Raw genomic sequence first — 15,059 nt, forward strand, 5'->3', positions numbered from 1 at the left:
CTGGGAGCAAACCAAGCCTGCTCTCCCAGACCCTGGCTGCCACCCCTTTAATGAAGACTTTCCCTGCATTGCCTTTACTTCCCATTAGCTGCTTTGTCTACTTGGCCCATCTTTTTATTTTATTTTTGTCTTTTTAGGGCTGCACGCATAGCATATGGAAATTCCTGGGCTAGGAGTCGAATCGGAGCTACAGCTGCGGGCCTACACCACAGCCACAGCAACACGAGATCCCAGCCGTGTCTTTGACCTACATCACAGCTCACAGCAAGGCTGAATCCTTAACCCACTGAGCAAACCCATGTCCTCACAGATACTAGTTGGATTCTTAATCTGCTGAGCCACAATGGGAACTCTTTAGCCCATCTTTTTAGACACAGATCCTTGTGGGCAGGGGCTATGTTTTCATTCTTCTCTGTGGTCCCTGCTGCTTTGTTATTTTAATATTGACACTGAGTGTGCACATAGTAGGGTCTGGACATTGTTCTTTCCCAGCCTGGCTCTGGTTTCTGGATGGAGGCTTCCAGAGTCTCTTTCTTCCTCATACATGGTTTGTGCCATAGAATGGGGCAGTTATGTGAACTGAGGGCCAGGGAAAGGATTGCCCGCACTGTAGCCCAGGGCTGGTGCTTGACCAGACAATCCTTTACTGCCCCTGGGGGTGGGGGAAGAGCTGCAGATGGGCGGAGCCTGAGCTCAAGCAGGACTCTGTTCAATCGGGGCTTGGTTACCTCCTGGACAACCCTGGGTTTATTGCATTCCTTCCTTCCATGGGTAACAAATGGGAGGAGCTTTGCCTTGGACCTGCATGCAAAGCTAGGGGGCTGGGTCCTTTTTAGGGGCCTCAGCCATGGAGAGGCAAATGAGCGCTCACCATTCCATAGCCCCCAGTGCTATCCTAGACCTGTGGGGTAGGCTGCTGGTCACCATCCTGTCCCTTCTGAGAGATGCACTCCTGTCAAGATCTTTGCTTTAGAAATGTTTGGGAGTTCCCGTTGTGGCTCAGTGGGTTAAGAACCTGACTAGTATCCAGGAGGATGCGGGTTCCATCTCTGGTTTCACTCAGTGGATTAAGGATCCTGCATGGCCGCAAGCTGCAGTATAGGTTGCAGATGTGGCTTGGATCCTGAGATCCTGGCAACTACAGCTCATATTCGACCCCTAGCCTGGGAATCTCCATATGTTGTGGGTGCAGCCCTAAAAAGCAAAATAAAAAAGATGCAAGTAAAAAAGAAATGTTTGGGAGTTCCTGTCGTGGCTCAGTGGTTAACAAATCCAACTAGAAACCATGAGGTTTTGGGTTCGATCCCTGGCCTTGCTCAGTGGGTTGAGGATCTGGCGTTGCCCTGAGCTGTGGTGTAGGTCACAGACGCAGCTCGGATCCCCCGTTTCTGTAGTTGTGGCATAGGCCGGCGTCTACAGCTCTGATTAGACTCCAAGCCTGGGAACCTCCATTATGCCATGGGTGTGGCCCTAAAATGACAAAAAGACACACACACACAAGGAATGTTTGCACTGGGCACTTTTTGTTAATTGCCTGGTACAAACTTACACACAGTCTTTTTTTTTTTTTTTTTTTTTTCGTCCTTTTGTATTTGAGGGCTGCACCTGCGGCATATGGAGGTTCCCAGGCTAGAGGTCTAATCGGAGCTGTAGCCACCGGCCTACACCACAGCCACAGCAACACCAGATCCAAGCCGCGTCTGCAATCTACTCCACAGCTCACAGCAACGCCATATCCTTAATCCACTGAGCGAGGCCAGGGATGGAACCCGCAACCTCATGGTTCCTAGTTGGATTCGTTTCTGCTGCGCCACGATGGGAACTCCGACATCCAGTCTTTATCAGCATCACCTGTCCTACCCTCAAGAAGGCGTGTTCCTAGTGTGAGCTCTTCAGTCCCCATGAGCCAAAAGGAGCAAACTGTTAGAAACCGCAGGCAGGCACAACCCTTCTCCACCTCTCTCCTCATTAACACTTCCTCCCGAGGTGCAAGGGAAGCTGTTTGCTGCTGACGCAGGCCCAGACTGTGCTTAAGGCAGTGAGGCTGCTTCTGCAGGCTCACTCTCTCTGCCGGAGGGCTGGGTGAAGCCGAACACAGGGCAGCCAGGCCCTGTTCCCCACTGCATCCCTCACTGAACCAGCGCCCCAGGAATCCTGTTGGCAGGCGTAACTTGGTGGAGGGAGAGTGTAGATTTAGGTCCCATCCTGAGCTGCCTGGAGAGCCAGACATTGGAGAAGATGCTTTGGGCACTTGCTAGAACCTCAAAAAATGCTGCAGGGCTTCTTCTCTGTCCCTGGGGTCCTGGGATCCTCAGAAGGGGGTCAGCAGATCTACGCTGGGCCACCCCCAACCCCCATGCCTCCGGGGAACAAGGCAGCCCCTCACTGAACTCGCCCAGGGAGACGTTCGCTCAAGTCTGTGCCCCTTTGTCCTGCTCTCCTCTGCATCCTCCAGTTCACTACCTTGCCTCTGAAATCGTGCCTGTGCATTGACAGCACTGGGAAAGGCTGAGGCTCTCCTCCCATCCCCACCTTCCTGAGCTCCGTTCTGAAGCATGATAAACGCTTGCTCTCTCTCAGCACCCCAGCTCTCCACACAACCGCACAGCTCACCCCTTAATCTTTTCCTGCAGGACAGGACCCCTTTCCTTTCACTGGGAAGCGGGCTACTCTATTCTTTCTGCAGACAGAGCAAAAGGGATCCTTGGCTCCCAGAGACAATCTTGGCAGACCCTTGGCCCAGTTCTCCGTCCCCTCCCGCATACCCCTGGAGGGATGGAACTGAGCACTTATTTTTTTTTTTGTCACTGGGAGATGAGCCCGTAGAGGGTGATGTTTGACTCATCCTGGCTGCTACCAAACCTGAGTGGATGCACGTCTCGAAGATTACACAAGGTTTAGAACTCAGAAGGATCTTTCTTAAAATTTTTTTTTTTTTTTTTTCAGCGCAGCATCTGTGGCATATGGAGGTTCCCAGGCTGGGGGCTGAATCAGAGTTGCAGCTGCCGGCCTACACCACAGCCATAGCCATGCCAGATCTGAGCCTCATCTGCGACCTACACCTCAGCTTGTGGCCATGCTGGAGCCTTAACCCACTGAGCGAGGCCAGGGATGGAACCCACATCCTCATGGATACGAGTCAGGTTCTTAACCACAATGGGAACTCCTGAACACAGAGGGATCTTGAAAGCCAAATGTTCATTTCAATCTGAGGCTCAGAAGAAGCAAGGAAGCAGTCCTGGGTGATAGTCAGCTAATAAGACTCTTAGGACTGCCAACAAAAACTTTGAAAAGACCGAGTTATTGTCATTCTTTTTTTTTAATGAAAAACTGAATGTATAGAAGCTCCAAAGCTTTGGCTCCCAACAGGACAAATATGTCATTAAATACATGGCTGTAGCTGGTTCCATGCAGACTCCCCCATTTCTCTTTCCTAGAGTGTTCTGCCTCAGGGCTCAGTCCCAGCGAAGGTCCCCCAAGAAGAGGTACCGGTGGGTGACCATATAAAGGATGTGACTTGAGGGGACCCAGGGATAGACTGAAACCCTGGATGAGGTCAGGGCACTGGGGGCTACTGGGGAGCAGAGTGGGTGGGAAGGTGGGCCTATCATGTGGCATCTAGCCAAAACAGGTGCTTGAGAACCTCTGTAAAAGAAAGAAGAGAGGGAAGGAGGGAGGAGCAGGGGGGAGAAAGTGGAAGCAGGTTGCACGGGGGCTTAATTGGAGAAAGGGAAGCAGTAGTGAGTGTGTGAAGATTCTTATCTTTCCGCGTTTGGAATTGGCATCCTGGGTTTTCGCTCAATTACATTCAAATCAGCAGACCTCTTGTTCGTTCATTCATCCCACATGTATTTCTTGACTGGTTACCAACAATCAGGTGCTCTGCCGGGCACCGCATCCCTCTTAGTGAACAGGACAGTGAAGACTGAGCTTTTTTGCAAAGGAACCTGCTGACGTGGATGGTGGGAGGGCCCAGGAGGGGATACTTGGTACTCTAAGCAAGTAGACAACTGGTGACTTGGGTTAATCTAAGTGCCATGGAGAAGTAAAGGGTTATGGGAAGTGGGGCCTTCTGGACCCCCCTCTGCTCAAGTAGAGCCCTGTGCACCTAAAGCAGGAGAAGGGGGCAGCCATGCAAACATCGGGCTGGGGGTAGGCTGTTCAGAGCAGAGGGAACCACAGTGTAGGGCAGCAGGCAGAGAAAGCTCCGCTGGTGGAGGGGCAGAGAGCAGGTCAGTGGGGCTTCACTGAGTGGGTGTCAGGGAGAGAGGAGGGGCAGAGCCAGATCCTGTAGGGCTTGTGGGCGGCGTTTGAGGAATCTGTTTATTCCAAGTACACTGGGAAGGCACCAAGGGCTTGAAAGCACAGAAGGGACAAGACCTCATTTTACTGAGTTCCTGCTTCTCTGCTAGGTCCCCAACACAGCGATTGCCCCTCCCCTTTGCTCAACAGAAGCGCCACAGACCCCACAGAAATAGGAAAGCAAACACTACATCATCAGTCAGCTCAGACCAATGGACAGGTGTCTTTATAGGCAAGACTTTTTTTTTTTTTTTCTTTCCTGAAAAGCCCTTTGTAAATAGCATTTGGAGTCAATGGCATCCCCTTTCCTTACAGAAAGTACCATTACGTTGCTTTTGTCTTCAGTAGCAGGCACTGCTAACATTCAGATATTCCATGCTTTCCAAGTTGGGAACAAACACTTAAAGGCACTGTTTATAGATCCAAGCACACCTACCCCCCACCCCCCTTCCTACTAGGAACTCTCCTCTGCCATCAGGATTGATAACCTAGGCTTATCTCCCCCTTACCTCTTGGTGTCATTACCATACCTCCAAGATCTTTTGGTTTCCTTTCAGCCCTTGATAGCATGCCCTTCCTTTAGACCACTCAGGTCAGACCTCTTCCTGTCTTCTGGCTTCTGGCAACTTTCCACACTGGGCTCTGGAATCCTTGGACTTGTCACAGCCCTGGACTCAGCCCATTGGTTTGTTTCTTGTGCTTTGGAGTTTGGGTTTGCTTCTCCAGAGGGGGAGCTGCTCCCTTTTCTGTGATTTCGCAGATTTTCCCCACCTTGAGTCATGAGGGCCATCTCATCCCCAAAGTGGGGGAGGGAGACTGGGGACAGGGTACTGGCTCTGGACCCAGAACAACAGGACGATCTGGTCATCGGGAATGGGACTGGGTGACTCTTGTGTGAATGAATGAAACCTGGCTCTGTGGAGTTGTGGCCTGGCCTTTGACCGATTCCTTTGGGCTTTGGATTGGCCTTACTCCTGCTCTCGCTGGCTGTTGTGTGACCCTGGCAAGTCACATCTCCCTCTGTTATATGAGGGACCAGGACCTCATGGCCACGTTCCCTGGGGTTCCGCAGCCCCCTGGTTTAACCCACTGTCGCTGACACTTGACTTCTTCTGATCTCTGTGTCTAGTCTTGCATGTCTGGTGCCTACCTAGTTTGCAACTGGCCCTTGTCACACACTGGCTGGCCTATGGGATCCCCAATCCTTTCTCTGTGAGGCTGTGGGCAAGGTTGTACCCTAAAGGGTGTGGGGGAGGATAAACTGCACATCTACTGGCCTCTCTCTCCATCCATGAGCAAGGCATGTTCCTAGGGAGTCTGCTTTTGGAGACATGGCTGACTGGGTGTGGGTGTGGGTGTGGGTAAGTGGGTGGATGGGGCGAAATCTTAGGCCTTAAACATTCCCACTCTAAAGACAAAGAGAAATAGGGCATGTTTCCTGCCTTCAGACTCTCACCTGTTGGAGAGAATCTACACTTGGGTCTCAGAGGTTGCAGTCTTATAACAGTGGTTTGTGTTTTTACATAAGGCAGTTGGTGTGGTTTACAGGCCAGAGTCCTGGGTGGGAGATTGAGGTGTGGGTTTTAGTCTCAGGGTTGCTATGCTTTTGCTGGTTTCCTCCAACTAACTCATTCACCATCTCTAAGCCTTAACTTTTCATCGGCAAAATGGGAAAGAGCGTGCCTTGCTCATTGGGAATGAAACGAGGTCAAACAGAAAGCATTCGAAAAAGGCAAAAAAGGAGTTCCTGTCATGGCTCAGTGGTTAACGAATCCGAATAGGAACCTTGAGGTTTCAGGTTTGATCTCTGGCCTTGCTCAATGGGTTAAGGATCCGGTGGTGCTGTGAGCTGTGGTGTAGGTCACAGACACGGCTTGGATCTGATGTTGCTGTGGCTGGGTGTAGGCAGGCGGCTACAGCGGCAATTGGACCCCTAGCCTGGGAACCTCCATATGCCTCAAGTGTGGCCCTAGGAAAGACAAAAAAAAAGAAAAAAAAAAAAAGGCAAAAAGGATCCCGTGTGTTCTGTATTAATTTTGATATGGGACCTTAGCTCAATAAAAATATTTTTATTATTATACAAGAAACAGAAGACATTATAGAAGTTGAAAAAAATTTTAAAAATCACATATAATTTTACCCTCCTGATACAGTTACTTTTTTTCTTTCAGATTTTACAATAATATTTTCAAATAATTGTGCATAATATGCCTATCATTTTGGACCTTGATTTTTCACATAATGGTATCACTTGATCTTTATAACCTTCATTTTCTTTCTTTCATTTTAAAGGTAATTTTTTTTAAAATGGCTGCACTCGAGGCATATGGAAGTTCCCAGGCCAGGGACTGAATCCAGGCCACCACCTGCAACCTAAGACTCAGCCGTAGCAATGCCAGATCCTTTAACCCGCTGCCTCCGGCCAGGCTGGAGATCAAACCCACACCTCCGCAGCAACATGAGCCACCGCAGTTGGATTCTTAACTCACTGTGCCACAGTGGGAACTCTGTAACTTTCATTTTCAATGCCTGCCAATTATTGCATTTACTATTTTTATAGTTTAACTATTCAACCAGTAATTGCCACTTGAGCTACTTTCAAGTTTTCATTATAACAAAATAATCCCATACTTAGCACATGGCTCTTTTGTGGAATCTGTTTGTATATAACATTTTGTTTACTTGTTAAATTAATATACACACACTGTATTGATTTAAAAGATCCAAAATAGGATAAAGAGAATTTAAATAACTGGCTATTGTACCGCTGAGGGATACCACTGTGAAAATGTGGGTGTTTGTCCTTCCATTACTTTGCTACTCATGTATTATGTGTAGGGACACATATGTATATATACATTATCACCTGTTTATACTGATTTCTCATTAGTTACTACTGTGGCAAGTTTTTAAGCACGTAGGGGTTAAAAGGCTCAGATTCTGTGAGTTCAAATCCTGCTTCTGCCATTTATATAGGTGAGCCCTTTGGATAAACTCTATGGCTCCGTTTTCATACTTGATTAACTAGTCAGCCTTAGGCAGGTTCCTTCTCTAGGCCACAGTTTTTAGAAGAGGGATAATAATAGTATCTGTCTCCTAAAGTCAGAAGAATCAATTCACAGGAAGCATTTAGCAGAAAATCTGGCACATAGTAAGTGCTCAGCAAATATTCCCTAGAGTCATTTTTTCCATGCATTTTTCCATGTCAGGAAAATTATTGGGACTCACCATTTTTAACAACTAAACAATATTGTATTGTTCTTGTTTATACCCTAATTTATTTAATTTTGTTATGTACTTTGTTAATTTCAGTAATAAGACAGTGAATTTTGTGTACCTAAACCTTTGCCTGGGTTTGGATTACTTCCACAAACAAACGTTTATTAAAACTGGTGTTAATGGGTTAAAGAGTTTGAGCGTTTTTAACACTCTTTAAACATACGCCAAACTGCTTTGACAGAAAAGATTTTAGAACCATAGTTTTCAAACTGCAGCAGCAATAAATGCAATCTTGGAAAGCTTTCCTCTCTTCCTGTCTTCCTGTCCCAAGCCCTTAAATTATAGCGTTTGGAGCCATACCCTTTAGGGTCCTAGACTTTTGAGACGGTCCCTTGGTGTGAAAGGGGCCAGCGACTGGGAGCGGGAGGAGGGAGAGAGAACTGGTTTGAATAGCGCACGCCCTGCCCTGACCGTCTTAGTAATTGTACCACAGTTGACAGATGCGGCAGCGGTCACGTGACCCGACCATGACCTCATAGCTCCCGGCTCCCCCTCCTCCCATCCCCCCCCCCAGCCTGGGCTCGGGGACCCGGAGTGGATTAGGTGGCAGCCGCGGTGGCGGGAGGGGGAGGGCATTTCCATCACCCCTCCTTGGCAAGCTATCGAAAGGAGACCTGGGGAACTCTCCTTGGTTCCCTGGGCGAAGAAGGGGGATGCCAGGAAGCCCAGACTCCTGTGATCACTGGCTGGCGAGAAAATGCAACTGCATGGTTAGCAGGTACTTGCTGAATGCAGCTGGGGGCTCAGTTCTGGCTGCAGGCGAGGCTCGGTGCCAGGCACTGCACAAATTTCATCTCACCTAATTCTTCTTTATCCGCCTTTTATCGCTGAGAAAGGAGACTTGGAGGCAGAGATGAGAAAACTTACGGCTTAGCTGGAAACTGAGGACTCGCCCAAACCAAGAGCAAACTGGAGGCGTGTACAAGACAGCGGCCAGGGCCAGCGAGGCTGGGAGTGGGTGGGTGGGACCGCTGCCGCCCAAAAACTTCTGGAAGAAAGGAACGGTGGGTGAGGTGGGATGCAAGAAAGCAGAACAGATGTCACACTGAGCTGACAAGGCATCTGTAGTGGAGAGAATGAGATTTTGGAGGAACAGTGAAATAAAACCAGAGATAAAAGAAAAAAGACAGAGGAGAGTATTGATGGGACAAAGGGGGAGAGCCTTGGCCCAGTTTCACACCAGTGAGGGGCTCCTCCCCCACCCCCACACGCTTTGAAGGTCCTCTCAGGTCCCTGGAGACTTAGGGAGTTGTCAAAGCTACTGATTTTGAGTTTATTCTAGGCCCTTCCTTTGCAGGCAAGTGCCAAGCTCCCGTGACCCTGGTGCTCTCACCATTTTTCTTGAAGATTTCAAAATTCGTTTTAAAAATCTGTGTACCCCTTTGCACATTTTTAGGAGCAAACATTCAAAATTTTTCCATAGTTTAAGTAGTTACATAGAGTGTACTTTCTGGTGTATGCAAATATTGACATTTAAAGATAAAACTGTTAGAGTATTCTGAAAAAATGTTTCTAAGTGAAATGCTATAGGGATTGGATACCCACCATCATCTTTTTAAAAAATACATGAAGTTCTCCCTCAACAGTTGGAAATTTTTCCTCTTTTTTTCCCCTTGAATTTATATTTCCTTCTACTTCTCATACAGAGTTTTATCCTAATACATTTTTATGACTGAATGTCTTTTATGCATCACCCTATCATACTTCTCTCCTGCAAAGCCATGTATGTAAAATGAGTTTATTTTTAAAATTCCTTGCACCAAAAGACTCTAAGTGTTAGAGAATATTTTGACTGGAGTTTTACCATGACAACTAATGCACAATTAATCAAAACAAATACTATCAGAACATTTAATAGATAAAAAAATAAAGCTTACTTGGAAATGCATCTCTTAATGAGATGATGCTTTTTCTCCCTATCCCAATTAGTTCATATATCCATGGATGACTATTACTCATCACTAGAAGGGGTCAGGGTTTGGTATTAATTCTATTTGCTGTTGTTTATAAGTGCAAGAGCTGAGCTCAGCAACTTTTTCACATACTTAAGTACAAAGGGATCCAAAGCATTTTCTGATAGCCATGTCCCTTGATTTTATAAAGTCCCTTTGAGCTATACACCAAAGACCAAATGGGTAGATGATGAAAAATCTATCAGCTAACAACTGGAATAGATTCTCCTTCACTTTGAATGAAAGCAGAGAATTGCTCAGCCATTCATCACTCCTTTTCTCGACGTGGATACCAGGATTTAGACCGTCCTTTCATTGCACCGTACATTTTGTCCCCAAGCTAATGCCCCATGGGAGGATTTGAGATGGGTAAGAAGGGTGCCCTTCTTTGGGGAAGTGGGAGAAGGGTGCTCAGGGAGCCAGGCACATCCCTGGTGCACATGCTCAGACAGAACAGCGGTATGAGGGAGCACTTGCAGATGCTGAGGACTCCTCTTCATGCGAGGCTCTTACAATGACTCATGCCAAAATATGCACCCTTTGGAAGGTCTTTGTTATCCCCAGGAGCACCTGTACCTTAGTTTGTGCTGATCCGTTGCTGGGTGAGCAAAAAAAGGGAAGGTGATGGGGTGAGGGGTTCCCGCAGAGTCTGAAGGTCTCTTTGTAGGAGAAAAGGCACTCTGGGCAGAGGCGACTTCCCCGAGGGGTGACCACCTCTTGGTAGGATCGTTCCTTGGAAGGGATGAAAGCCAAAGTGATCTGAGCCCAGGCATGTTGGCTGCTGTCAGTCTCAGATCCAGACCCTTCTCTCAGAGCTTTTGGTTCAACGTACTTTGAGCTCTTGAAACACCTTCCTGCTTATTCTTCTATGAGGGCCTCTGCAGAGCAGAGTGGGTGGATGGGGGGTCCCCACAGATCAGTTAGAGCAGAGAGGAGCATAGTGGGACCAACAAGAAAGGTAGAGTCCCCAGCAGACCCTGACGGAGGGCCAGCTACTTTGCTGGCTCTCTCTCCTCTCCATCCCAGGGCGTGCTCATTCATGGGGTCTTGACTGGCCCCTGTGATGCCTCTGTCATTAGAAAAAGGCCCCCTTTGGGCACATACAGCACCCTGAACATATGAGGTGGGGAGCATAAGACAGCTTTGCACTAAGAAAAATTCTTCCCTTCCTCTGGACTGACGCAGCCCAGTGCCAAGCGGCACAGCTTGACCAGGAAAGGGCGGGCTGCCTTTCAGCCCCTTCTTGTCCCCTGGGCTGGGCACCCTTTAGCACTGCACAACTGCGCTACCACGTAGGGCACACTGCTTGTTCCGGCTGCTCTGCCTTTGAGCACACTGTCTCTCCTGTCTGGAGTGCTGGGTAGCCAAATCCTACCCATCCTTCGAGGCCCCCAGTTCAGGTGCCACCTTCTCCTCCATGAGCCAGGCTCTTCTAGCCCACAGCCATCTCCCCTCCTCTGGCTTCCTGCAGTTCTATAGACATTAATTACACTGGAAATGATGGAGGTGTGTATTTATCGTAGAGCAGGTGTTCTCGAATGGGGGCAGTTTTGACCTCCATGGGACATTTGGTAGTGTCTGGAGATATTTTTCGTTGTCAAAACTGGGGCAGGGAACTTGCTACTGGCATCTAGTGAGTAGAGGCCAAGGATGCTGCTAAATATCCTACCATGCACAGGACTTTCCTCGCCACCACCATGCCACCCCCCTGTCTCCCCCCCAAGCTCAGAATAATGTGGCCCAAAGTGTCAACAGTGCCAAGGAGACACTCTGGGCAAGATGATCTCTCGTCTTGAGAATGATTTATCTCACACCCAAAGTTGTACTGTGGGGTTTTTATATTGTGCCTTATTGGCTCCAATGTCAATGGTATTTTGCCACCAGATGGTAAGTTCTTGGAGACCAGAGGCCGTGTGTCTTGCAGGTCTCTACCCCAAGGGCATTAGAACAGGATCCCCCAGAGATTTTGGCCATCAGGAAGCCATAGAGGAAGGATGAACAGACACTCTCCAGCCTCAGCTCTGTTCTCAGATGTTTCGTGTGAGCTCCTTCTAGAATTCCTTGCCAGGTGCACTCTATTGCATTATATCTTCAAAACAATAACAACAAACTACAAGACAAGAAAGCCAGACAGATGCAGATTCCTCAGTATGGCTCAGAGAACCCACCCCATCCCCCTAGTCCTCAGCCTGCACCTCACTACCTGCCTAAGCCACAGGCTAAGCTGAGATGCAGAGAGAAATCATTAAACTTCAAGGTTGTGGGCAGCCACAGAGCTGCTTTCTCTGTAGCCTGGAGCAAGGAATCTCTGAACCGTGTTTCCCAAACCCATCAATGCAAGCCTCAGAAAACCCCACGGCAGGATTCATTAGAAAGAAAAGCTCTGATAGATTTCTCTCTTAAGTGTAGCATCTCTCAGCATCAGATTCTTTGTATCTGTGGGAGTCCAGAGCAAGAGGGCAAATGGAGGTCCACAGACCACATGTTTACATGTCATATGACTATAAATCGAGCTAACAAATTGTTAAATGTTCTGGCCTATCTTGAAAAGTATATCTTCATGGTGACCTGGAAGGTCAAGTTTGAATTGAGAATTCTCATCTTCTTGGCATCACCTGGCTGGAACACGGTGGTTGTGGGGAGAGCTGGGACTCATTGCCCATGGCCTCTCCCCTGCTCCTTCACCCCCAGCTCTGCCTCATCCTTAGAGGGGCCTGATGTGGGCATCCAGCCTATGTATTCAAGTTCCAGTCCCACCTCTTGTAGGCTCACCACCAGTTCAGGCTACTGTGCCATGTCTAGACCTGGGGAAGAGGACTGCAGTCTCTAGAAACAGGTTTGGGACCTTTTGGGCAAGGAGTTCCTGGGTCCTGTATGTCTAGGGTGTGTTCTTGGAAGGTGGGAGTGCTTGGGTATGTCCACCTGATCCTATAGACTTCTTACCCTGTGTGTTGGGGTAGGGGTGGGGGCGGTGCAGGGGATGAGACCAGATAAGAGGCAGAGTGGAGCCTGGTTAAAGTGCTGGTCCAGAGTGAGGTCCCTCTTGTCATATCTCAGAGCAGACTGCCTCCCAGTGTAGCAGCAGCTACATCATGTGCCCTGGGCCTCTTGGAGGCTGACCGACCCCCCTGCCTTTACTCCCACCCCACGCAGACTAGGCAGGAACCTCAAGAGCCCTGTTTTTGATAACAGTTTAATTGAGATGTAACTCATATATCATGTTTACCCACGTAAAGTGTGTGATTAGATGGCTTCTGGTATATTCAAGTTTTGCAATTGTCACCGCAATTAATTTTAGGACATTTCATCACCCTAAAGGAAACTGTGCACCCTTAGCTGTCGCTCCCCAATCCCTCTGTTCCCCTAGCCCTAAGCAACCGCTAATCTACTTTCTGTCTCTAGAGATGTGCATACTCTGGACGTTTTGTGTGAATGGAATTGTGAAATATGCGATTGGCTTCTTTCACTTAGCATGATGATTTCAAGGTTCATCCATGTGGGAGCAGGATCAGTGCCTCACTGCACACGGTAGTTATCCACCCACCAGGTGATGGACACCAGGCTGCTCCCAGTCCTTTCATGGTCTTTTCTTTTCTTTTCTTTTTTTCGGTCTTTTTTGCCATTTCTTGGGCCGCTCCCACGGCATATGAGGGTTCCCAGGCTAGGGGTCTAATCGGAGCCGTAGCCACCAGCCTACGCCAGAGCCACAGTAACGCGGGATCTGAGCCACGTCTGCAACCCACACCACAGCTCACGGCAACGTTGGCTTCTTAACCCACTGAGCAAGGCCAGGAATCGAACCTACAACCTCATGGTTCCTAGTCGGATTCGTTAACCACTGAGCCACGATGGAAACTCCATCATGGTCTTTTCATGGAGCCTCTTGTGAGCACCGTGGCACGTACAAACGACGCTTGTCTGTGGCATTTCCCACGAGTCCCCCCCCCCTCAGTGAGGCCCTGCCACCATTTCCTTTGCACTGACATCAGTACTCCCACCCCTCATGGTATTAGAGCAGGGCTGTTTTCCTTTGGAAAGTAAAGAAATGGCTCCCTTTTCTGCGTGTGAGTTTGCACATGTGGCCCTCATTAAGCTGCACGTCTCTCCATGTCTCTCAAATGCCCTTGTTTTGGGTCGTCCCCACAGCTTTCTCCATAGCACAGCCTGGGAACAGATGCCAAATCTCCATTAGCTGTTGCTGAGCCCATGTTCCAACTCTCATAATCCTCTTGTCCTTAGCCAAATGGGAAAGCCCTTGCATGTTTCAAAACTCGGTTCTGAGGGACAGAAACCCAATTTAAATCAAGGTTAATTGCAACTGAAAAGCTTAGGGATGTCTCTTATTTCAGGTGGATCTGGAGACTCAAATCATGCCAACAAGGACTCTCTCTCTCTCCTCCTTCCCTCCCTTGCCCTCCCCATCTGAGTCTTATCTCTTCTTGGCTCTGCTTTTCTCCATGCCAGCTTTATACTCAGGTAGGCCTTCCTCAGATGAAACAAAACCACCAGCCACCAGCAGCTCTGGACATTTATTCTGCTTGCTTAGTAGCCAGTGGAAAGAGAATTTCATCTTTCCCTGGAGTTCCAGCAAAAGTCCTAAGTCTGAGACTCATTGGTCAGGCTCCGGTCATGTGTCCATGCCAGAACCAATCATTTGACCAGGAGTTGGAATACTCTGATTGGTCAGGTCTGGATCTTGGGCCCACCCTCGATTTGAAGTCATCCCATTTGAACCCCATGGACGAATAATGATGAACAGGGAGAAAATCAAGGGGAAATGAACGCTGGACACACATAGCGGATGTCACTGGAAACATCCTATGAACTGGCCTGTCTGCGTTCTGCCCTACTAACTTATCCTACATGTTCACATATGCCTGAATCCTAGTGGTGGGCATTCCTAGGCTGGAACCGAGATTCCTGACACATGTGAATTTTTTATGAGAGTCTAGAAGTTAATATCCAGGGTATTACAGTTCTTAAGGAAGGGTTGTAATTGAACATGAACAAATCCTTAGGCCAAGAAATTTTTTCCTAATAGGAAAATTATGGGCTTTATGGCAGGACAGTGGAGCAAATATTTTTGAATTTAAGAGGTGTTTTGGAGTTCTTTTGTGGCCCAGTGGGTTAAGGGTCCAGCATCCCTGCAGCACCTTGTATCACTGCCATAGTGCAGGTTTGATCTTTGGCCCAGGAACTTCCATGTGCCAAGGGTGACCCCCCCCAAAAAAAAAGATCTTTTGGAGATCCAGATGCACGGTAAGTAGGTACCACATCCAGACCACTCGAGTATAGGATCTAAATGTCCTTGATGTAATTTCATAGTACCTTATCCACACCAAGGACAGGTGGAGTTAGGTGGGGGAGGTATCACAGGGCCCAGGGAAGCATAGACAAGGTGCCTTGGCGGAGAGGGGCTAGCTGGTTGTAGCAGCACAATATAGCTCCTCTCTGAGATACTACCCTCACTCTATCTCTTCCTTTCCTTGTTCATTGTTGCCATGGCAACTAATGATGCTCCCTTAC

General features: G+C 48.3%; 1 protein-coding gene across 4 annotated transcripts in view; it reads left to right on the forward strand.

Annotated features, from left to right (window-relative positions):
- Positions 1 to 15,059, forward strand: part of ATP6V1E2 (ATPase H+ transporting V1 subunit E2) — a 66,224-nt gene that overhangs the window by 24,865 nt on the left and 26,300 nt on the right. The gene's annotated exons all lie outside the window — the stretch shown is intronic.

The sequence above is a fragment of the Sus scrofa genome, chromosome 3 (assembly GCF_000003025.6).
Source record: "Sus scrofa isolate TJ Tabasco breed Duroc chromosome 3, Sscrofa11.1, whole genome shotgun sequence".
Classification (NCBI taxonomy): Eukaryota; Metazoa; Chordata; class Mammalia; order Artiodactyla; family Suidae; genus Sus; species Sus scrofa.